Source organism: Podarcis filfolensis, assembly GCF_964270895.1.
Source record: "Podarcis filfolensis genome assembly, chromosome: 12".
In the NCBI taxonomy this organism is placed as follows: Eukaryota; Metazoa; Chordata; class Lepidosauria; order Squamata; family Lacertidae; genus Podarcis; species Podarcis filfolensis.
This window is the reverse complement of record NC_139614.1, coordinates 20,308,222-20,331,389: the sequence shown is the minus strand read 5'-3', so window position 1 is coordinate 20,331,389 and position 23,168 is coordinate 20,308,222. Positions and strand designations below refer to the sequence as shown.

The 23,168-nt window shown below is 42.3% G+C and overlaps 1 long non-coding RNA gene across 2 annotated transcripts in view; it reads left to right on the top strand.

Annotated features, from left to right (window-relative positions):
- Positions 1-23,168, top strand: part of LOC310745589 — a 232,257-nt gene that overhangs the window by 114,355 nt on the left and 94,734 nt on the right. The gene's annotated exons all lie outside the window — the stretch shown is intronic.

Genomic DNA, 23,168 nt, shown 5'->3' with positions numbered 1-23,168 from the left:
CCACAGAATAATGCATGTGACCTCACAGTAGCGCAAGAATGGCTGTATTCCATGTCTGATTTATAATTTCTGATATAGATTGTAGAAAATCCTGTCTTTTTCCATTGCAAAGGCCTGAATGATTCTTGAGTTCTCCCTCCATTCTACTTTTCGATCATTCAGCCGCAGGCTTTGCCCTGTGATAGTGCTGTACCAAGGGGTCAGGGCAGAAAGAAATTTCTTAAAAAGTTTCCAGACAGATCTGCAGCGCTGAGCAAATTATATCAGGGGCAAAGATTTTGTTATGAAAATTGGTGCAATTTGATGATGCACAGGAGAAGGAGTAAACATTTTTAATGATAGTAGTTAGCTCTAAGTGCAGAGCAGGCTGAGGAATTCGGCAGAGATTAAAGAAGATTTATCTGTCTGCCGTTTGGAAAGAGCTCTGTATATCTCACAGTATTTTATGTATCCAAAAATATTTTTAAGTGTTTGCTGAGATGGCAGCTAAGTCAACATTGACCACACAGGTGTTGTATATGAAGGTGTGTGTGTATATGTGTGTGTGTGTGTGTGTGTGTGTGTGTGTGAGAGAGAGAGAGAGAGAGAGAGAGAGAGAGAGAGAGAGAGAGAGAGAGATGCCCCTCTAACCACTTGTGTTGTCAATACCACTGAATCTTTTCATAGCTAGGAGGTGTTCAGAAGAACTGAGGCTACATACAGATCAGTAGCTCGAAAAGCAACAAGGTCATTTCCCTTGCTGCATTTCCAGTCACTTTCTTACGTTGCTGTAGACGCTAGAGAGGGGAAGGGGATGTCTTCACCCAATGAGCATTCACGGAAGCTGTCATCTGTGCAAATGCATCAGCTGCCTGAACTGTACACATCTCAGCTAAACCGCAGAAACGTTTCCCAAGAAGCTGTAGAATACCTGTGGATTATGGCTAATGTCATGTTGTATTCAGCTTCAAACACCAATGGTGGGAGCATGTTAGAGCTGCAATAAATGGTCATCAGAGGCAGGTTTAGGGCAGCACTGGTTCCCCTGCACTGGGCGCCGAGCTGAGGAGGCTGCCATAGGGTGCCGCAACTATAATGTGGTACCTTGGTTTACAAACTTAATCCGTTCCGGAAGTCCGTTCTTAAACCAAAGCGTTCTTAAACCAAGGTGTGCTTTCCCATAGCAGCAGGGGACTCAATTTACAAATGGAACACACTCAACAGGAAGCAAAACATGTTCTGCTTCCAAGGCAAGGATCACAAACCAAAACACCTACTTTCGGGTTTGCAGTGTTCTTAATCCAAGTTGTTTATAAACTAAGCTGTTCTTAAACCAAGGTACCACTGTATATGTGCAGAACAGAAGACAAGAGGTGGGAGACACACCAAAATTTGGGCGCCACTGAAATTTAAAGACCAAAGTTTGTCTCTGGGGTAATGTGCACATAGTCTTAGTTTATTCCTTTTGGTCAGCTGCTTTCTCAGGAAGTCCCGCCTTACACCAGGTGGGACCATTTCTAAACCAGCCCAGGGTTGTCTACTATGCGTGGCTCTGCTGAGTCTCCAGCAGAGATGCCAGCTGCCCAGTCACCTGCTATTTAACCCTTTTATAACTAGAAATGCCGAACTTGAATTTGAACCCTTCTGCCTGCAGAGCATGTGCTCTGCCACTGAGCTATGGTTACTCACTAAGTCACAAGAGTGTCTTGCATTAGATCAAACCAATGGTCAGTCCATCCCCTGAAATGATAGTGAATGATAACAGGCAGTTTTGTCTGTTGGTCATGTGACCTTTTAGGCTTTGCCAGGGTAACTTGATTCTGAAATTTGATGTGCATGTGATAAAATGATGCCATGTTCATGAAAGATTAGGTCACAATAGATTTGTTCACATTTGAAATGCTACTGGTCCCCACCCCTACCTACTACAATAGATGAAGAGGGCTAGTCTGCTGGAGGCTGATTAAATATTTTGCTTAAAATGATACATGGATGAGGTCCATATGCAGAAGTCCATTTTCCGTTTTTTCTTCTTCAGAAAATTCATTTGATTTTTTGCCTGCTTCTGTCACTCCTTCATTAGAATTAATTGCTCATTTCAGTTAAAGGCCCTGGATGTTTTCACACATGCAGACTTCACAAAAATGCAGATCATTTGGCAGAAACAAAGTTTGAACTGTCATGAGAATGCAGATACTGAGAATACTTAATGCTCATTCATACAGGCATGATGTGTTTCAGAATGGCTGCCATAATTCTGAGGTTATGATTCAGAAGTGGCTAACAGTAACATCTGACCTGAATTCCAGCTTTTTCGAATATAATCAGTTAATTCTTATCAACCTTTGATTTGTATAACTCAAAAAAGTGAAGCTGTCTGGCTTTCATGCCTTGCCCATCACAAGCATTTTGGAGAGCTTACATTGCACGATTACAGAGTCATATTTTGAAATGTTTTGCATGTAGCCATAAAGAGAGAAGTCTTAATGAGCTCTTGGTCACGTGAGCTGTTTTGCACTAGATGTTTGGATTATCTCTGCCACTTTTAATCAAGCTTTTATTAGGATAGAAGTGGTACATTCAAGTTCTCCTTAACTTACATGTAGCTGGTCTTCCTTTTTTTATTTTATTACTATGACCTGTTGACACAAAGTTATGTGTCCTGGACCCAGAGAGACAAAGAGAGAGTCACATGCTTTAGGACAGAGTCATAAAGGCCAGGAGTAACCCTGTCCAACTCTACTATCTCCCTGCCCTTGAAGAGTCATTTTCATGGCATGCCTGAACTGCAGAGAAGCTTTTAGCTAGTGCTGATGCAGAAGTGCCAGTGGCAATGACAGCACGGGCAGAAGAAAGGGGGTTAAGGTGTTTACTACAGTAAGTTTCGTTTGGCACTTGCTCTATGTATCAAGAAGCCAAACTAGCCTTGCTAGTTAAAACTGAACTTAGGATCACTTTGTTTCTCTAAGGCAAGAGTGGGTGCTTGGTCGGTAGGCTACTATAAAGTATCTTTCAGATTAAAAATGGATGCATTTCACCAAGCACAAGTCTTTTCCCCATGTCCATTTGTGAATTAAAAGCGGCTCTTTGAGAAGATTGAGCGCATCTGAATTTGAAGTAAATGTGGATTTTGTGACATGAATAGGCATTATTTGAAGAGAGAAAGTGAGCAGGACAGCTCTGGCTAGGACACAAGGCCTATTTTGGAAAATGGCTAATGATCTTCTGTCATGGACTGATTTCGTTCTCGCTCTCTCTTTCTCTGCAAAACAACTGTTGGGGATGTCCCCAAAAATCTGGCTAAAGACTGGCTAGCTGGCAAGTAAGGTAAAGCAGAAGCACATGTGTGCCAGACTTTTATAATTGTATTGTGCCACTCCTGGTCCATCTGCAGAATAATGCTGCACCTGTCAGTTGCTTTACTTGGGAGGGGAAAGGGTAGGGGGAAAAATCTGTCTCTGTTTTTTCTCCCTCCGGTATGCTCTTTTCTCCCTAAACTACCCCATTCTATTCCATTCTACTTTTGTGATGCTGCTGTACAAAACAAAACATAGAGGAATAATTTAAATCACATCCCTGGAGCTGGTTGTCTATGGAAGGGTTCATGTTGTGAAATTTCTCCTGTTCTTGTCCTCCTTCTTGAGAAGTTTCTGACAGTGCTTTTTTTCTAAAAAAAAAATGTTTAAGGGTACTCTCATTTTCCTACTCATATTGAAATACTGCCCCTCAATGAGGCATTCGCAAAATGTTTAAGGGTACCCCCGGAAAAAAAAGCACTGGCTTCTGATATCATTAATAAATTAAACTCTCAAATCCTAGCTGTTTAGAAATAAATATGATTAGGAAATCGATGTCCATATCCTGTGTACCCTCCACTTAGAACAGTGTTGGGCAGCCTATAGCCCTAAGGACACCTGCGGTCCTTAACTCAAATTGTGCAGGTGATGCAGAGGTGGAAAGAGGGAAAGGCAGTGACAGCAAGAAAAAAGGAGCAACAGCGAAAGATAAAATTGCTGCAAGCACGGCCTTTTTTGTGAACTGTACACAGGTGATGAAAGCTTTGGCGAAACCTTTGTTAAAATGGCTTCTGTAATTCTATCACCACCACTGGTTCCTCGCTTTTATTCCTGCAAAGAAAATCTTTTTAGCAGGTAATATTTACAGATAATAATATGTTTACAGAATTACCTGTATCCTTTAAATACAAGTGTGTCAAAAAGCATAGCACAGTTTTCAACACAATGCAGTTATACAACTCTCTGGTTACTGTATGTAGGCACTTATAGTGACTCAATTACAACCCACCTGCTCCAAAAAGCAGCGCAATGTAAAAACCCACTCAGAACTAGAAAATGGATAAAATTAATTCTGACAGGCAAATATGTATGGCAGAAGATTTTTCACCAAGACTGGCTCCACCCAGTTTTGACTCCAGGCATGACCCCTTGTGAGGCCGCCTCTGCCTACCACTGGTAGGTAACACAAATGTAATGTCCTCCAGATGTCGTGGACTGCAACTCCCATCAACCTCAGTCAGTGTAGCTAATGGTCGGACATGGTAGGAGTTGTAGTCTACACCTTGTTGAAGACACTGTGTCAACTACTCCTGATCAAGGTGAACACAGAAGAATTACCTTTGTTAACTCTACTTGTTGTATTGTGTTTCAGAAATATATTTCTTTCCAGGTTATATTACGGTATATAACATTAGATGAAGTAGGTTATTACTTATGAAAGCTCAGACCAGAAGAAATCAATGTTACATCTGTTTTTGTATCGACAAACTGCACTTACCCAAATGTCATCCTTCTTAGACTATTGTCAGCTTCCCCACCCGCTTCATTGCAAACCAGGTATCCTTGGAGTCCCTTATTCTTTCCTGGAGAAATCTGTGACTCTGCTTATCATTAAGGCTTTTCTTCTTCTGCACATACCATTCCTTTTTCTGTACACTGCCTCCCATGGTTTCCCCACGATACTTTTCTCTATTCTGTAGGTGAATGTCTCCCTACTATGGCTCACCAACGAGTCTCCATAGCTTTGAATCCATAGCTTTGAACCTTCCAAAGATGCTCTCCTAATGTACTATGGGAGGGGAGAAGCTATTCCACTGGCCTCAGCATGCGCTCTCTCTCTCTCTCTCTCTCTCTGATATGGTTTTACCTGTATATCCTCAGGGGCCATTGCACCACCACTTCTTTCATGCTTGCTAGTACTGTACTGTACTCAATTCCACTTGGGCCGAAAGTACCAGTGTACAGAGCGAGCCCCAGTTGATCACTACTCCTATCTTACTAAAGGTTCCGCATCATTTAGATTGTCCCAGACTTTCGGTTTGCCCATAACTTGAGATGTATCTGCAAGCCACTTGAGCTTTTCCCCAGCATTTGCTTTAGGGATATCAATAGGAATACACTTGAGTGATAAGTATATACTGTAGAACTATTCTTGCAAAGTTCTCCGATCCCAGCTTTCCTCTGAGAGCTGCTGAAGAGTTGTCCAGAATCCTTCATTTTCATTATTCAATGCAATAGAGAGAGAGGCCTAGGAATGTACCATAGAGAGCTAGCTCAATACCTCAGCCGCCTTCTGTACTTATGTTCTCATTAGCTTCTACACACACATTACAGAGAACTGGGTAGAGTGCTTAAGCTGGATAGGTGATTTTCATATGTGTTGTGGGTCACCGTTATGCTGTGATAGTAACAGGGCTAGCATACCTCTTTAATTACCATGAAGTCAGATTGTTGCAGTTCAGGAGGTAGCTATTGTAAGAATATCATGTCAATAATGCATGCTGTGAAAACAATATGTGGTGATGATAAAAGCAACTCTTCAGATGACATGGTGATGACAGAACTGTCTGGATATAACATGTTGTTTTCAAAAATGATACATCATAAGCATAAATAATATAGCTCAACTCTATTTTTTTATCATCTCTGTGAAATAAAATGTAATTATCACAGATTTTTAGGTACCAGGTGGCTGGGATTTTCTATTTTACCAGGTGGTACTAGTGGATGTTTTCTGATCTTATATTCATCTATTTAAGTAAAAAAATTATGCTGTACCTCTGCAGGATTTTGACAAAGCCTGGTCTCTTTATGATGCTGCCTTTAGCTACTGTGCCATGTTCCAGACCTTGTTATTGACATACAAAGCAACAGAACAACTCCTGACCTGGTTACCTGAAATATTGTCTGCGCATATCTAGACCTCTTAGATCACATAGAACATCTGAGGAGAACTTATTATCAGAGCATGCCTCATGGACCATTTGACAGTGACTCAGAAGCAGACCTTTTCTCTTGCCACCCTGTATTTCAGAATGCTCTTCCTTCTGTGTCCAGGATGCTTCTTCCACTAATTGTTTTACACATCTTTTATTCTCCCAGGCTTTCTCTTACCACTGAATTTTGTAATCAAAGCTGGACCCTGCATTGATAATTTGGACTTTTTTATTTGTTTTATCTGTTTTATAATGATGCGGGGATTAACATGTTTTGTAGGTCCCTTGCAGATTTTTCTTTAATTCCAACTGGGTTAGAAATGTTCTTAAATAAATAAATACAAATAGGTTTTGTGCATTCCATATGTCGCTACAGCATTCTGCATCCACAAAGATATCTGCAAATGGTTAGCAGCATAGTCTTGACTCATAATACAAAACATTGTGGTACTCTTAGTTTAGCTCTGCACAAACACAGGCTCAACGTACCAAGAGTCCAGGAGGATAACCAACTAACTGTGTCTCCCCCCCCCTTCTGATCACCTTGAGCCTGTAATGCCGGATGGGTTGTCGCCAATGTTTGTCTTACTCAGAATACAGCCATTGACGATAATAGGCATGACTCACGAAGGTTTGATCATTTCAGTGGGTCTGCTCTGAGTACAACCTAGCTGAATACTGTATATCCTGGAACCCAGATTCTGCCACCTGGAATGGCTGCTAGGTGATGGGGATGGATGTGGAGATAGAATCGAAAGTTTAGATGTTGTTTTCACAAACTTATACGCACATTTAACTATTTATAACCGTCCACACACATGGACGGTGCAGCATTGGATGAGGAGGGGACTGGATAAGTGCATCCTGTTCAGTCAGGTGCTGATCTGCTATTCTGTGAATGAGCAGTGAAGCAAACTTACCGGCCAGTGAGAAAAAGTACAATACTACATGCTTCTCACTTTTCCAAGCAGTGCTTCCAACCCAGCTGTAGGGTTTCATGTCATTGGAAGTGCGTCATAATATCTGCCTTATTTTAAAATCTATAAAAGCAGAGCCTAGTGCAGGGATATGTACTCCTTATAAGAAGGTGAAACAGCCAATATCAGATCCCCAGGGAGCAACTTGAATAGCCTCAAGTTTCCAGCTAACTTGGACCTCTCTCTCTCTTTCTCTCCTCTACTCTCTCATATGGCAGATCATTTGTCTCCATTCCCCCAGTAGACAAATCGTCCATTCAACAAACCACCCACAAGCATAAAGAAACAGGGACCTCTTTTTACCAGGTCTCCAATCAGTCCTTCAAATAGTCTTCCATGATGAGTTGGCTTGGGGCTGTGACCAGTTAGCCACACATTGCAGAAGTATTTCCTAGTACCAATGTCACTTGTCAATACTCCTCACTGCTTGAGGAAGGCCAAATGTGGGGTGATCACTTTTTAAAACAAATTCTGCACCATAACCATGAACAGAATAGCTGACGATTTGAATGTTGGGCTGCAGCAAACAGCCCCATATATATATATATATATATATATATATATATATATATATATTCCATGGGAATTAGGTGTAGGTAAAAAATTGCAGAAAACTGGCATAGTAAGAGGGAAGTGCTCTGATCACATAAATGGTTGTCTACATTGCATGACCAGGCGACGACAGCCCCAGCCCCCAGGGATCATAAAGAAGGAATAAATACTCTGACAACGTTATATGGAATTAAAATTAGGCTACAACTTTATTAAACTTCCGAATGTAGGAAGACCTTGGCTTAGGCATTGGGTGTGTATCCCTCCCAGCCCCCCAGCCGGGGGGAACTGGGGCTCATCAGGGTAAATGGGATATGGGGGTGCTCTGCGAGACGTAAGTGTAGCAGACAGCCAAGCCCATATTCCCACACACTGACGACCTTTCAGTGTGTGGCCAGTGACACCCATATATATATAACCCCTTTAAGAGGGGGACCCTGGAATCACCGCCGCAGTGGGGTGAGTCACCACTTCAGCCCCCCCCCCCCATATAGAGAAGAAAAGAGTGAAGGATTCCACCAAGGCCATAGCCGCCAAAGTTGTGGTGAATTGCTACAGGGAAGACAAAACCTGCTAATGCAGGAAAAATTCTTCCCAGTCCTTCAACAGCAACCAGTCAAACATCGTAGCAGTGCTCGCTAAACAGGAAGAAAAAGTTAACCTGCAAACAAGAAACATTAAACAAAGGGAGGGTAGGGAGGGTGAATCTCCAGAGCCGACTGCCTGGCTATTGTCGGCTCCACCCCCTATTTATAAATGGGGCTGGCCCCACCTCCCAGCAAGAAACTTGATTACTGAGGCTGGGCGTGAACCTCCAAAAATTAACACTGAGGGGCAAGCCAGCTCCTGTTCCAGCTCCACAATGTAAAGTGTGAGTGCTCATTACAAAAACTAAATCAGGAAATGCTGAGGAATAGAGCAAATTAGAAAAGAAAAGTTTATCTCTCAATTAAAAATATCTCTGGTTCTATATAAATCAAAACATACCACAAAATAGTGGCAGGCTTCTGACCTACTCAGTCGCCAATTCTAGGCAGCTCCATCTAAAGCCATTCTCATATCCCCTTGAAAACCCTTTGTTCTGGGTTCTCAGCTTACAATAAATAATGGAGCTTTCTGTGACTTCTAATAAAAACGTGTCAGCTTCTACCTGCTCAGTGCTTAGCCTATGTATTTCTGAGAATTTGACTCTTTAAATCGGATCCGCCCAAACCGCTGGCGGTTGTGTTGCGCTTAGCATATTGTTATGAGTTTGGAGTGTTAAGCTGGGTGCCAGACACTTCTAATCTCTGGATCCACCAAGTGTTAAAATCTAATAAAGCCAAGCTAGCTTCCTGGTGCTGTGATGGTGGGTTGGTGGAGATGGCAAATGGGTGGGGGCCCCTCTCTCAACAGAAAAAGTTGAGAGCCGAGTTTGGCAGTGATGAGACCTAAAGCATCAAGCCTGAGAGAGAGTCAGAACAACATTTGAGAGCAATGTTTGATTTCTGTTTAAATGCAAGGCTGTGGCTATGGGAGAAACAAGACCCCTTGGGGATGTTAATGCTGTGAAGCCCCTCATCTAGGCTCAGGTCGTGTATATGTGTAAATAAACCATATATTGTAAAGACAGCACAGTCTCTCCTGTGCCTCATTTTCAAAAGGAAACACAAATCCTGGGTAAGCACCCGGAACCCTGGAATCTCCAACCACTTGGAGATTGGGGTGCCATGCAACAATGTATTTACAGTGTGCAGCTTTAAAACAATTGGAATGCTTCTTACCAAATAGGTTCCTTATTACAGATGGAAAGTTATATGTTTTTTTGTTTGTGCCAGAGAGAGAGAGAGAGAGAGAGAGAGAGAGAGAGAGAGAGAGATCCAGTGCCCTTTAGTTTTATGTTTAAAAGATGGAGGCCCTTTAGACGAATGCAAAATGGAGATAAATACTGTGCCTTTAAAGACCATTTCTGAGCTTTTCATATAACCTATCGGGCTCTTGGTCCATTATAACATTTAATCTGCATCACATCTCGCTTCCTAATCGTTACTTTTTGTTCCAATTGTGAGCTGAGGGGGTGGGAGAGAGATGAGAATCTCAGTTAAGCGCCAGTAAAACAAGTTTGCTCTACAGCTGGCGAGCCCTGAACACACGTTAACAGTGCCTTATGGCAGTATTCAATCAAATGAGTCCATAAACTAAAAATAATCACCCTAATACTAATACCTATTATTCTTCATTGTTACTGGTCGCTATGGTGCTGCATTTGACTGTGAAGAATTCGCCGCCATTATTACCCTCTGTCTGTCTGAGCACTGAGCATCTCTTTTCTCTCCCTCTCTCCCTCTCTTCCACCCGCCCTCCTGAAATGTGATCTAATTGCAGAATCCACACCTGTTCTACAGTTCAATAGAAGCCGCTTTTGATGAAGGCAGACTTTCAAGCACATATACACACACATCCGTGCACGCGCGTGAACACACACACAACAACAACCACAGTCACTAAGGTCTTCAGACACAGGAAAAATATATAGCATGGGCTGATCAGAAAATAATATTGTGCAGTGCGTGTGCGGGGGGGAGAGAAGCCTGTGTTTTGTGGTCATTGGAAGATTGCTGATGGGTGCATAAATAAAGCATGCTGGAACATCTGTTCTTTGTTGTGCATTCAGCTTTTTAATGTCTTCAAAGAGCAGCTCTGACGCATCACTGACTACCACTCCCCATTCTAGCAACATTTTACCAGAAAATAATAAACCTTCCTGGTGGGGTGCAAAGAGCCAAGGCATTCGGGCAATGCCATTAATTTGGAAATATTTCTTCTTTCTGGGATTTTAAATTCTCTTTCCCTTGAACGGAGTTCAATTTTGGGATGCAGGCTGGCATCCCTATCTGTCTGTGTAGTAAATCAGCCTGAATATTCTCTTCCAACCTTTCTCTTCTTTTTTAAAAAAGATTTTTTTAAAAAGAAAGAAAGAAATGAGCCACCAAGTTAAAGTTTACAGACATTTCCCCCTCTGATCTTCATTATGTTTATTCCAAAAATCCTACTCTCCCAAAAAAGAATTGTTTTATTTCTCTTCTTCTAAAATGCTATCGTATTTATTTCTACCGATAAAATTCAGAGGCAGCAGAGACCACCTGACAGTTTAACAATATTGGCTGGTTATTCTGATGGAGTGTACGAGGCAGGAAAAGATTAAAAAATGGGGGAGCCCTAGACTGAGGGAAAGCAGCTTGAATTCTAAAATAAAAATTTAGCAGCATGAATTTCTCTCGCCATAGGCAATGAGGCTACTATGAATTTCAGATGCATCTCCTGAGCTGTCAATGATGTGGAAAGCTGAGATTGCCACAAATCTTTGTAATGCCAATGTGATTTGATGTAATTGCAATTGAAGGTATAGCGACATAAAATGGCAGCTGAGAGCAAGCTGTTTATGTATGTACAGTATACAGAGATGCATTTGTCCTGCTCGCTAGGATCATGAGGCAGATTGCTTTGTAACATTTTCTTCTGCTCCCTTTCTCTCCCTCCTTAGGTCACAGCTTAAAGGTATTGAAATACCAATTAGATACTAGTAGGCCATATCTCTGTAGACTTTTGCAATACCATATAAAGCAGAACCTTGTCTCTCTGATGCTATGGGCTATTTATGCACGAGTTTTCTTTAAGGTATTTTGGAGACACCCCCCCCCCCCCGCCATTCTTCTTCTGATGCACATGTGATCTATACATGGAACCAGGTCCCAAACATGCTGGCTGCTAGAGCAGGGATGGCCAATGTACCCTCCAGTTTTTGTGGGACTACAACTCCCATCATTCCTCCCAAATTGGCCATGCATCTGGAGGGCACCACACAGACTACCCCTGTACTAAAAGAAGATGACTATAGCAACCTGGGCATGATGATGATGATGATGATGATGATAATAATAATAATAATAATAATAATAATAATAATAATAATAATACTGATCCTTCCACAGATTCCTTCAATCCAGCATGACCATTTGGCATGACTTGAGGTAGACAATATTTTCTCTACAAGCTTTATCATCAAGAAGCCTACCCAACATTTCAAAAATGGAGACCCTAAATTGTTCGTTTTACTCATGGCAATCACTGAGACTGTCACTTTACCTATGATCACAGTAATGCAACAAATCTGAGGTGACTCTAATACAATATTTCCGAAGATGAGACTTAATGAAGAAGTGTTCATTTTAGCTAGAGTTAGTGCTCTGATCCCATATCTTTGCAACAAGCAATATCTATTTTGCCCATTTACACTTTCTGGTATCTTCTAAGGACTACTAGTAAGGAGGTGGGTTTAAAAGCATGTTCATAACCAATGTGTTGAAAAAGAGAAGCTAGGTAGAGAATAAGGAAAAGGTAAAGGGACCCCTGACCATTAGGTCCAGTCGTGGCCGACTCTGGGGTTGCGGTGCTCATCTCGCTTTATTGGTCGAGGGAGCTTCCGGGTCATGTGGCCAGCATGACTAAGCCACTTCTGGCAAACCAAAGCAGCGCATGGAAACGCCGTTTACCTTGCCGCCGGAGCGGTACCTATTTATCTACTTGCACTTTGACGTGCTTTCGAACTGCTAGGTTGGCAGGAGCAGGGACCGAGCAACAGGAGCTCACCCCATCGCGGGGATTCGAACCGCTGACCTTCCAATCGTCAAGCCCTAGGCTCTGTGGTTTAACCCACTGTGCCACCCGCGTCCCTAGGTAGAGAATTGGGTCATGCTTTTATTGTGTACTTGAATACCAGCTACTAGAACATCTGTTATGGGGTGTGGTCTTCAGTAACCACTCCATGTTATTTTGTTATGTAAAGTGGTGCTGAAAATCTCTTTCTTCATTGAACAAAAAGAGGCAGACAACATGATTCGTGCAAACCTACCTCTTGCAAATTGGCACTCGCCTGCCCAGGAGCGGGACAGACAATACAATAATATTTGTGGATTTTATTAAAAATACCTATATTAAAAACATGTGGCTTGTTCTGCATAAATTCAGGCAAATGTCAGAGGGTAGTTTACATTACTCAACAGGAGTAAAGATGTCAAGATAGGGTCAATGATTAGCAAGAGGTTGCATGGCTTCTGTAGGCTTCTGTTGCCTTTCTTAGAGCAGAAATATCAACCTCTTTATTGTGTCTTAGATATGATAGTGGTCTGCAAGATAACTTCTGTCTGGTAAGAAATGCAGAGACCCTCACAAGCATTGCTACAATGACTTTCTTAATGTGGAATTCTTCACAGCTTTTTCTATATATGACAGCATCAGTCATACTGTGGAGAAACATGCTATTGATAACTACAGGAATATGTTTTGACTGTAACTTGACTGTAATTATGCAACCCCTTTTGTGGGAGTAATCCCATTAACATTAATGGGACAACTCAGCAGCATATGTGAGTTTCCACTTATGCCATGGTTGCACTTATGCCACTCTTTTTTGTATCAGAAATAGCCACTGTGTGATTGTCAGTGTTATTTGCAAATGAAGGGTTCCAACAAGGCTAAATGTTTCTTTTCACAAACCATTCCCCCCCCAAGTAAATGAAGAATCTTATTTTACTACTTTTTAAAAAGAGTTTTTGACAGCCCCCCACCATACGACATTTGCTATGACTGAAGGGCTTGCAGAGCCACAATGCAGATGGCATATGTGTTCAGCACTGACCTTTGAGGAGACAAATTTAAAGCTTACCACCCAAGTGAAAATGGATTCAAGGGTTGTAATCAAGTTTTGTGCAGCTATTATAGATGGAAGCAGAGCGAGGACCAAACTAGAAAGTTCTTTTATAGTGTTGTTAGCAGTCAGACTTGGAGATTTCAAACATTTAATACTAGGTGTGAGAGGCCTGATTTACACTGGGACTGAGGCATATAGGGAGGGGAGATACAACTTTTTCTCTTGTCAGGGATAATCCTGATAAGAATCAACCTTTCACATGGCTATTGGTCTTCTCCCCAGTTCTCCTTTGTACTTAGGGGTTTTTTCTACTTCCACAGCTATATGCATTGTGGGGGTGTTCAGTTTCCACCAGGATTATGATTGGAGAAGAAAGGACAAAACCTTCCCTTCCTGTGCATTGCATTCACAATAAAACTCAACCCTTAGGTAACAGTGCAATAAAAGTCCTATCTAGGCTGCCCCTGATAAATTGCATTAACTAAATGACCTGGGGAAATTCCAGATGCCCGCCATGTCTGGGGATCTCAGTGTGGGAGAAAGCAGCATCTGTTAAGGATGGGCATGGGTGGCAGCCTACAATTGCTGTGTCACCCTGTCACTCAAGATTCTGGGTCGGCCCTGCCTCTGGGACCTAATGAGCAGTATATTCTGTCTATGGGATGCAGGTGGCGCTGTGCTCTAAACCACTAAGCCTCTTGGGCTTGCCGATCAGAAGGTCGGCGGTTTGAATCTCTGCGACAGGGTGAGCTCCCATTACTCTGTCCCAGCTCCTGTCAACCTAGTACTTCAAAAGCATGCCAGTGCAAGTAGATAGATAGGTGCCACTGTGGTGGGAAGGTAAACAGTCTCCTTGAAGTGGTACCTGGAGAGTGGACTGGAGGGGAGTTCTCTTCCCTCTGTTCTGCTCCTGGCTATAAACACAGCTCAGCACTCTTCCCAGGGCAACTTTGGCCACTTGGAAAGGTACCATAATTCAAGGAAGAACTATTATCTACACCCCTTTTCATTTTCCAGTACTAATCAGCTCTTTGCGATCATTTCCGCAGTTAAGGGGAGAACCAGAATATGGCCACCCTAGGAGCCAATGATGCTTTGACCAATGGTGCTGCTATCCCCCTCAAGGATGCGGGAACGCACCCCTAGAACCATGGTGATCCACCTACTAGTCACCTCATTATGTCCTAGATGGGAATATCAAAGCCAGTTAAGAAGATGATGAAGCTAGGGTATCTGGTGGATGCAGCCCAGCCAGCCATGTTCCAGGTGAGAAGGGCAATCTTTCACTGTTGTTTTCATTGTCATGCAGCTACTTTGCCAGCCACAAGATGAGTATGAGTTCTTCTAGGAGGTACTTGGTTCTTGTAGGAAGAAGGTCTGGGTAATTGAGACTGCCACTCCTCTGTTGCAGGCAAGTGCGTTACTGCGTTCAAATCTGACTCCTCCGGTTTTTGCCATGGCTCAGCAAAAGTAGCTGGACTGATCAATGCAGCGTGAGCTGCAAAGTGAGGGTCTCCAGCAAGCAGAGATCTTACTGCCCTACGGGGAGAGCCCTGCTCCCACTCATTAAGCTCTCTCATTGAGAGCCTGGCTGATGTCGTAGCCATGCCCACTTTACTGTAGCAGTTATTCCCCACCTCATTATGTCTTTTTTCAGTAAAGCCCAGGGCTTCCTTGACCCATGCACCTTATTCAGGGGCTTCGAAGCTTGTACATGGTAGTCTCAGCAAACACAGTTGTCAGGAGACCAAGAACCTATTAGCTCCAGCACAAAATACACTATGCAAGATACACATAAGATGAGCTTAGTGTGCTGGTTTGGAACCATACTTGGCCTTTTTCTTAGCACTTCTTTAGGGCTGAAGGTAGGGGAAATTACCACTGCATCCTGGACTGATACCTAGACCAGGGCTTTGAGCCTTTGTGACATTCATGTACAGTCTAGGAACACCAGGCATACTGGAGACCTTGCCCAGTGGGCAGGAACTCATGGGCCCATCTTCAAGCACCTCCAGTATCTGCCCCCAGCCTCTTGCAACTAGATGGTTCTCCACTCACCAGACATCAGTTTGCTGGTGTCCTCCGCAGGTGCTTCTCAGGTTTGGTGTTTACGCCAAGGAGTATCGAGCCCACTCATTTCAGACAGAGGCAGCCACAGCAATCCTAAGCACACCAAGTAAAATTATTTGCACACTGCACTCAGCCTATATTTCCCAACCCAGACAGTTTCTGTTCAGGGCAGGCTCAAAGTTCTGCCATTTATGGCATACTCATCCATGTGCTGCAGCTGAGCAGGCTATTGTTGAATAAAAAAATGCAGAGATGAGCAATCAGCCTCCACTAAAATCAATAGTACTTACTTCCAAGTAAATCTGTTTAGGATCTGTTAGGTAGGGTGCATAGCTTTGGCATTCCTCATTCCTTTTAATGAGGTTTGCATGGGTTGGTTTTTTGTTTTGTTTTTTAGTATATATTAAAAAATTGTCCTATCGAAATGAATGGAGGTTGTGCTGCCGAAATGCCTGGTTGATTGCATCCATGGTGCTCTTCCTAGGTCTAAACAATGCATAAGAAGAGAAGCAGATTAAAGAAAAGAGGGGGAAATGCTATATACACTAATCTAACACACAGCAAAGGCCACTTTACATTCCAAACCAGCACTGCTGGGTAAATTGTTCTACAGCTGGCAACTGTAACTGTTTCCAACAGAGTTTGAACACACTCATCTACTTTCATTATGCTGACATGACTGAAAATACCTCCAGCCAGACATATTCGTAAGCCACAACTCTCTCTCTCCCTCTCCCTTTCTCTTAGTGTCAGTCTCTAGGAGCAAATATAGTGGGACCTCAAAACTGATGGAATGATGAAATGAGTATAATTTTTTAAGAGACTAAAGCTTCTGGATCTCTACTAGAAGGTGCCAATGTAGTGGAGATGTTTGCAATTCAGCAGAGATATAAATGGATGTTTTAGTGCAATACCTTGCAGAAGGTAGTAAATGCTTTTTATTTCTACAGAAGCAAATAACTTGATGCCAAGGTTAATAAATGGGGTGGGGTGGGGAAGAAGAGCACATACATTGCCGATGACTTATAATCTTACAAGTTGCAAAAGGAGTTCCCATTCAAGTGATGTGAATTTAAGGTGCAGGCCTAATCCTAGTCCCTGCCTGCTGGGCCTAATGGAGTGGTAGAGCTACCGCTGCATTGGAAACCCTCCTGAGCTTGCAAGTTTCAGTCTTGCAAAGCTTTTCCCTCCTCCAAAGCATGGGGATTGGAGAGTGCTAGCAAAACCATCCCCTCTGATTACAAACTAGACCTGCCAGTCACAATGGAGCTCTTCCTCCATGCCCTCTCCCCAATCTGGTACTTGCTCTCCCCCTACCACACCACCCTGGCGTTATGGTAAACTTGGAGACGGTTTGGCAAACTTAGTGATGACAGCTTTGCTTCTGACAAATGCAAAATATCTCTAAGGAACCCAGGACTCAGATACATTAGTAAAGAAAGAGTGTTTTATATGCATTGTAACACTGTGACACCAGATGGCGCTGTGGAGTCCTGTCTTTTGCCAACGCGATTTCCCATAATAAAGTTTACAGCACGTTTTCCTGAAACGCTTTATTTGATGTGTGTAGATCCAGTCCCAGCTTGCCTTGGGATTCATTTGAATCTGATGCACACCTCTCTTAGAAATCACTAGCCCTGGCTGACCTTTCCTGCGCTTGCCTTAAAGGTAGTCATGCTAGCCCACTGCAGAAAAGAACTGAGTCTTCTGGAAGATTAACAAAGTTTCTCCTGTAGGAAAGTTGACCCAAGCTAATGGCTCTGTCCATAAGTTCTTCTTAGCAGAATTTCATCAGGTAAAATAATATGAAGATATCCCAGTGCCACATCCCAACCCCTATTCTGCCCCTTCTCATACAGGTATTTTGCCTGTTATGGATCTCTGCCATCTCATCTAGCTTGGACCATATTAAGCTGTAGAAGTCAATTTCCCTGAAAGGCAAGGTTCCTCCTTCTCTCCGCATCCTTAGGCTTGATGTCCACACATAGAATAGCAGACAAACTGTTTTTGGTATCTAAAGTACAGGTAGACATTACATTCCCGTAACTTTCTTCAACAGCAATATCTGGAGAGCCATAGATCCTTCCACCCCCAGTCTACAGCAGTAAAGGAAAGAGCATCACTATTAAAGTTTTTACATGCCCCTTCACTCTTTATAATGCATGGGAACTGAATTAAGATAATTGTGTATCATGGAAACTGTGGGTCTGCTATCAACACAGGTGCACTGCCTAACATTTTTTGGGTGTGTGTATGTAAGGGTGGGTGTTTTGCTGAGCTGTAAGAATGTTCATAATAATGTATGACCTTTCTCTTTCTTGTGGGATGTCTACGGCACACATGAATCCCAGAAGCTCAAATGAGATGGAATATTCCAAAGGTTTTATCCCATTTCACTTAAGATAAAAAGTGGGATTTGAGAAAAGTGTCAGATATAAAGGTCAGTGCTTTAAGTGATCTATGTATGCTAGGTCTGCTCCCTGCTGCTTTCACATTCAGTCTCCTGAGAGCTCTACCTAAATCATTCTGTCTCTTGCTATTTCTTAATAGCAATGTCTATCCAGTTTGCAAGCCTGAATGACACAGGACCACTGCAAGAGCACTTTCTATAGTGACTTGAGTCTATGTAATAGCAATTCTTGTCCCCATGGTAAGAACATGAGAACAGCATGGCTGGCTCAAACTGAAGGCCTTTCCAATCACCGTTGCCAAACAGATGCTTATGTGAACCCTACAAGTAGGACATGAGAGGAATAACACTTTCCTGTTCATGATCCGCAGGAACTGGAATACAGAGGCAAGTTGCTTTCATATGATACTGGAGGCAAGATGGTAATCATGACTTGCAGTCATTGATGGCCTGATTCTCCATGAATTTGTCTAATGCTTTTAAAGCCATCCAAATTGGTGGCCATCACCACACCTTTGTGGCGAAATTATTTACTTTATAGGTATTAAATCTCCCATGATTTAACTTTATTGGATGACCCAGGGTTCTAGAATTATGAGAGAGAGAAACGTCTCTTAGTAACACTTTATCCACACCACACACAACTTTATAATATCCTTGTTTACTCACCTTTATTTATTTATCATAATAAAAAACATGAAACATTGTAACCTTTCCTTATTAGGAAAGTTGCTGCAGCCCTTTGAGCATTTGGCTTGTGCTTTTCAGCACATTTTCTAGCTCTGTGATAGATAGAAATATAGATAGATAGATGATAGATAGATAGATAGATAGATAGATAGATAGATGATAGATAGATGCAGAAACTGTACGCAGAATTCCAAGTGTGGTTGCAGCAATTATAAATGAATTTTGATACGGACAGTTTAAATTTTTCCCACCCTCCTCCATCCTTTTCCTAAGGACACTTACATGGAATTTACCTTTTCCACAGCTGCGACACAATGGATCGACATATTCATTAAGCTATCCATCTCAAGCCCAGATCTCTTTCTTCATCTGTTACAACCAGTTCAGACCCCGTTAGTGTAGTAGATGTGAAGTTGGGGCTTTTAACTCCAAAAAGTGCATCACTTTTTGCTTCCTAACATTGTGCCTTCCTAACTGCAATGTGCCTCCATTTACTCATTTTGGAGAGATCCTTTAGGAGCACCTCACAAATTCCTTTCTGTTTTTATCAGCCTGAATAATTTAGTATTATCAGCAAACTTGGCCACTACGTTGCTCACTCCTATGACATTCATTTGCATAGTCACAAGCTGCCTGCTTCTGGAGTTCTAGAAATTGCCCAGAACTATAAACTTTTTGTTAATGGGTCAGTTTAAGGTAAGATAGTGCACGTTATCTCTCTCAAAGGAAGGGGAAAGTATGATGGGAGTAACCATAACTCAGTGGTAGAAAACATGCTTGATGAGAGGTCCCATAGTCAATCTGTGGCAAATCCAGTTAAAAGGGTCTGAGGAGCAGGTGATCGGAATGAGCTTTGCACAAGACTCTGGAGAACTGTGGCTTGTCAAGGGTAGACAACAGTGGGCTAGGTGAACAAATAGTCTAACCTGGTATAAGAAAGTCTCCTATGTTCTTAAATTTAACTAATTAATGCCTGCAAAGTGCTCTCAAATCTGCAGAATTGACGGTGCCTGCTTAAAGTTCAAAGCACAGCAATTCTAATTAAGCAAATGGCTCTCTATCCTGCCATCTTAAAGCAAGAATGAAGATTATAGACAAAGGTACTTGCTTGTTGAATTTACCCATAACATAATGACTGGGGTAGTTTTTAGTGTCTGTGGATTATCAAGGCCAGTTTGATGCAGGAATGACTTGGACTGCTGCCCATGACCCTGTATTTTCAGAGGCTTTCATTGATTTGAAATACAAGAATTAGTATCTGGGTAAATGATTTAAAAGTGTTTACGTACAGTAAGCCCACAACTTATGTGTGTTTAACTTGTGTGCATTAAGCTTTATGCACTTGGCATTTTTTAAAAAAGATTAAAAGGGGCACCAAAAGTTGGTGGCATCCAGGAAAAAATACTTTGGCTATTCCATCTGCCATTGCTCCTAATGTGTTTTGACTATATGCGATTTTGGCTTTAGGCACATATCCCCGGAACATAACCCCTGCATAAATTGAGGGCTTACTGTACTTCACAGTGAAAAACTAGTATGGATAATGGGACATATTGTATTAATGTAATTTTGTGGGCTTTTTTTTTCCTCCTGTAAGCAAAATCAAGTGCCAACTTAGGAGTGAGTAGGACTTCCCTGAGAAATGCAATTGAAACCAGTAGCAGGCAGAGGGTTGGGGCAGTGTTGCTCACTTGACTTCACAATGGAAGTAACTGCTGCTAGTTACTGGGGGTGGAGCAAGGCAGTGGGGAGCTGGGAGTAGGCACAGGGGCAGGAGACCAGATTGTCTCCACCGCTGCACCCATACTACACCAATCCACATGCTGGCTTGCCCCTCCTTCCAGGGACGGCTCATTGCGTTTTGCAGCCTGAGGCAAAATGGGAAAGTGCTGTTCTGCTCCTACCAAAGCCTCCCTTGCCTGCAATGTCTGGCAGAGGCAGTACCCACGGCGGCACTGCCTCATGAGCTTCTGCCACCCAAGGCAGCTGCCTCAGCCTGTTTCATGGGCCCTGCCTTGTGTTCTTGGTAATAGGCAGCAGTTGGTGGCATTGGGAAAACCAGTTGAGCAGCACTTCCTTGTCTGCCCCTACGCATCAAAGCTGTGTTGGATTTCAGTCATAACTTCTCAGGAATCCACATATTCATTTTGAAGATTTGTACCAGAGGAAATTTCTGCGGCAAACAAATATCTGAGGCAAGATGGAGGGAGACGTGGTGATAGGCGCAAAAACCATTCAACTCAAAAGATAGATTGTTTCAGTTATTTATTTATTATGATATATCATAGGGCAATGTGATATTTCACGCTCCTTAGATACCAGTGTACTAGGAAAAGCTGTTGAACAGAACAGAATAGAATAGCGTACAACAGGATACTTAGCAGCAGTTCAATTTTGCCCTACAACAGAAATAAAGTTTACAACTTCTATAAAAAATTGAGAAATAACACCTGCAAAGCAACTGTGAGAAGCACAGAAATGTGAAAATAATCTATGTATAGTTAATCCAGCTAAAATCCTGCAATCCATATTTTGAGATTGATGACTTTAAAGAAAAGTTTATACTTTATAACCGTGAATTTAATTATCCACTTAGAAACCTTAATTCTGGCAGCTAGTTAATGAATGATACATGCGACTGGTTAGATATATTTTTGTCCGTCCCACGCACCTCATATCACAGCACAGAATACATATTGTCAAGTAGTCAATGGCTTTTCAAATTTTGGGGGTGGGGGCTTTTTTGCATTTTAAATGCACCAATCTTGTTAAACCCTTTTTAGAGAGGAGAGAAGAGAATAGAATAGAATAGAGGCCTAAATTTCATTGTGCTTGTTCCTCTTTTCCACTGCCTGCTTCAGATATGGGGCACTATTTAACAGAGCAGAACAACAGGGTTCCCAAAACACTTCATAAGAGTCCAGGCACAGAAGAAATTAAATGAACCAGATAAAAATCTGTCTGCCCTTTTCACAGCTAGGACAGGTCATAAGCATGCAATTATTTAGTGAGATTGTGATGAGACAAAATTAAATACAAACTTTAAACACAGCTAGGAGCTCTTCCTGTTGCCTTAAAAATGCCTTGGGCAAAGACAGTACAGCTCAGGAAGGAAAATGTTGAGCTATTGCTAAAATAATGTAACTGTGCTAGCAGTTTCTCCTTTAGAAAGCAAGTACCTTCCTTACTTGGATTCCTACTGAAATTAAAAGAGCAGCAATGTTTTATCTCCCCAAGTCACTTCTCCCTTTGTGTCGTGTGCATTTTTGTTGTCAGAATCAAGTGAAAATAGTTAAATTGTGACTATACAATCAAAAGATGTGTCTTGATGCCGGAGTCATCAGTTTCAGAAAGTATCCTTGGCTGTTCTGTAGAGCAGGATCTTCTGTTATGGCACCCACTGTTTGTGGTTCTCCCTTCCACCAGCAGATCAGGCTTGCACTAGATTCAGGTAGGTAGCTGTGTTGGTCTGATGCAGTTGAAATATATAAAAAAATAAAAAACCTGTCCAGTAGCACCTTAAAGGTAAAGGGACCCCTGACCATTAAGTCCAGTAGCGGACAACTCTGGGGTTGTGGTGCTCATCTCGCTCTATAGGCCGAGGGAGCCGGCGTTTGCCCGCAGACAGCTTCCGGGTCATGTGGCCAGCATGACTAAATTGCTTCTGGCGAACCAGAGCAGCACATGGAAACACTGTTTACCTTCCCGCCGGAGCGGTACCTATTTATCTACTTGCATTTTGACGTGCTTTCGAACTGCTAGGTTGGCAGAAGCTGGGACCAAACAACAGGAGCTCACTCAGTCGCAGGGATTCAAAACGCCAACCTTCTGATCAGCAAGCCCAAGGCTCAGTGGTTTAGATCACAGCACCACCCGCGTCTCCCAGTAGCACCTCAGAGACCAACCAAGTTTGTTCTGGGTATAAGCTTTCATGTGCATGCACACTTCTTCAGATACAGTGAAACAGAAGTCACCAGACCCTTATATATAGTGGGAGGGTGGGGTGGGGTTTCTCTCAGGAGGGTAGTAGGAGATGGGTGATTGACTCAATGGGTATGGTAAACCCGTTGACGACGTTAACGACTGCCATTAGTCCTACAGGAAAAAGCAAGGGATAGTATGCAGATGATTAGCATACGTTATGAGACAGGAATCCAATATCTCTATAAAGACCAGGTCTCTCCATAGTTTTCAGTTTAGTGATAAGTTGTAATTCAGGAACTTCTCTTTCAAGTCTGTTTCTGAAATTCTTTTGTAATAAGACAGCTGCTTTGAGATCCTGTATTGAATGTCCTGGGAGACTGAAGTGTTCTCCTACTGGCTTCTCTGTCTTGTGATTCCTGATGTCAGATTTATGTCCATTTATCCTTTGGCATAGGGTTTGGCCTGTTTGTCCAATAATGCCAGCAGTGCCCTTCAGCTCTCTATGCACACGAAAGTTTATATCAAGAACAGGCTTGCACTGTTAATATCCATTAGCAACTAATAAAAAATGAATGAATAAATAAACAAAGGTCCGTTTATTTATTTATTTATTTAACTATCTATAGGATTCGGTGATCTCTTTGT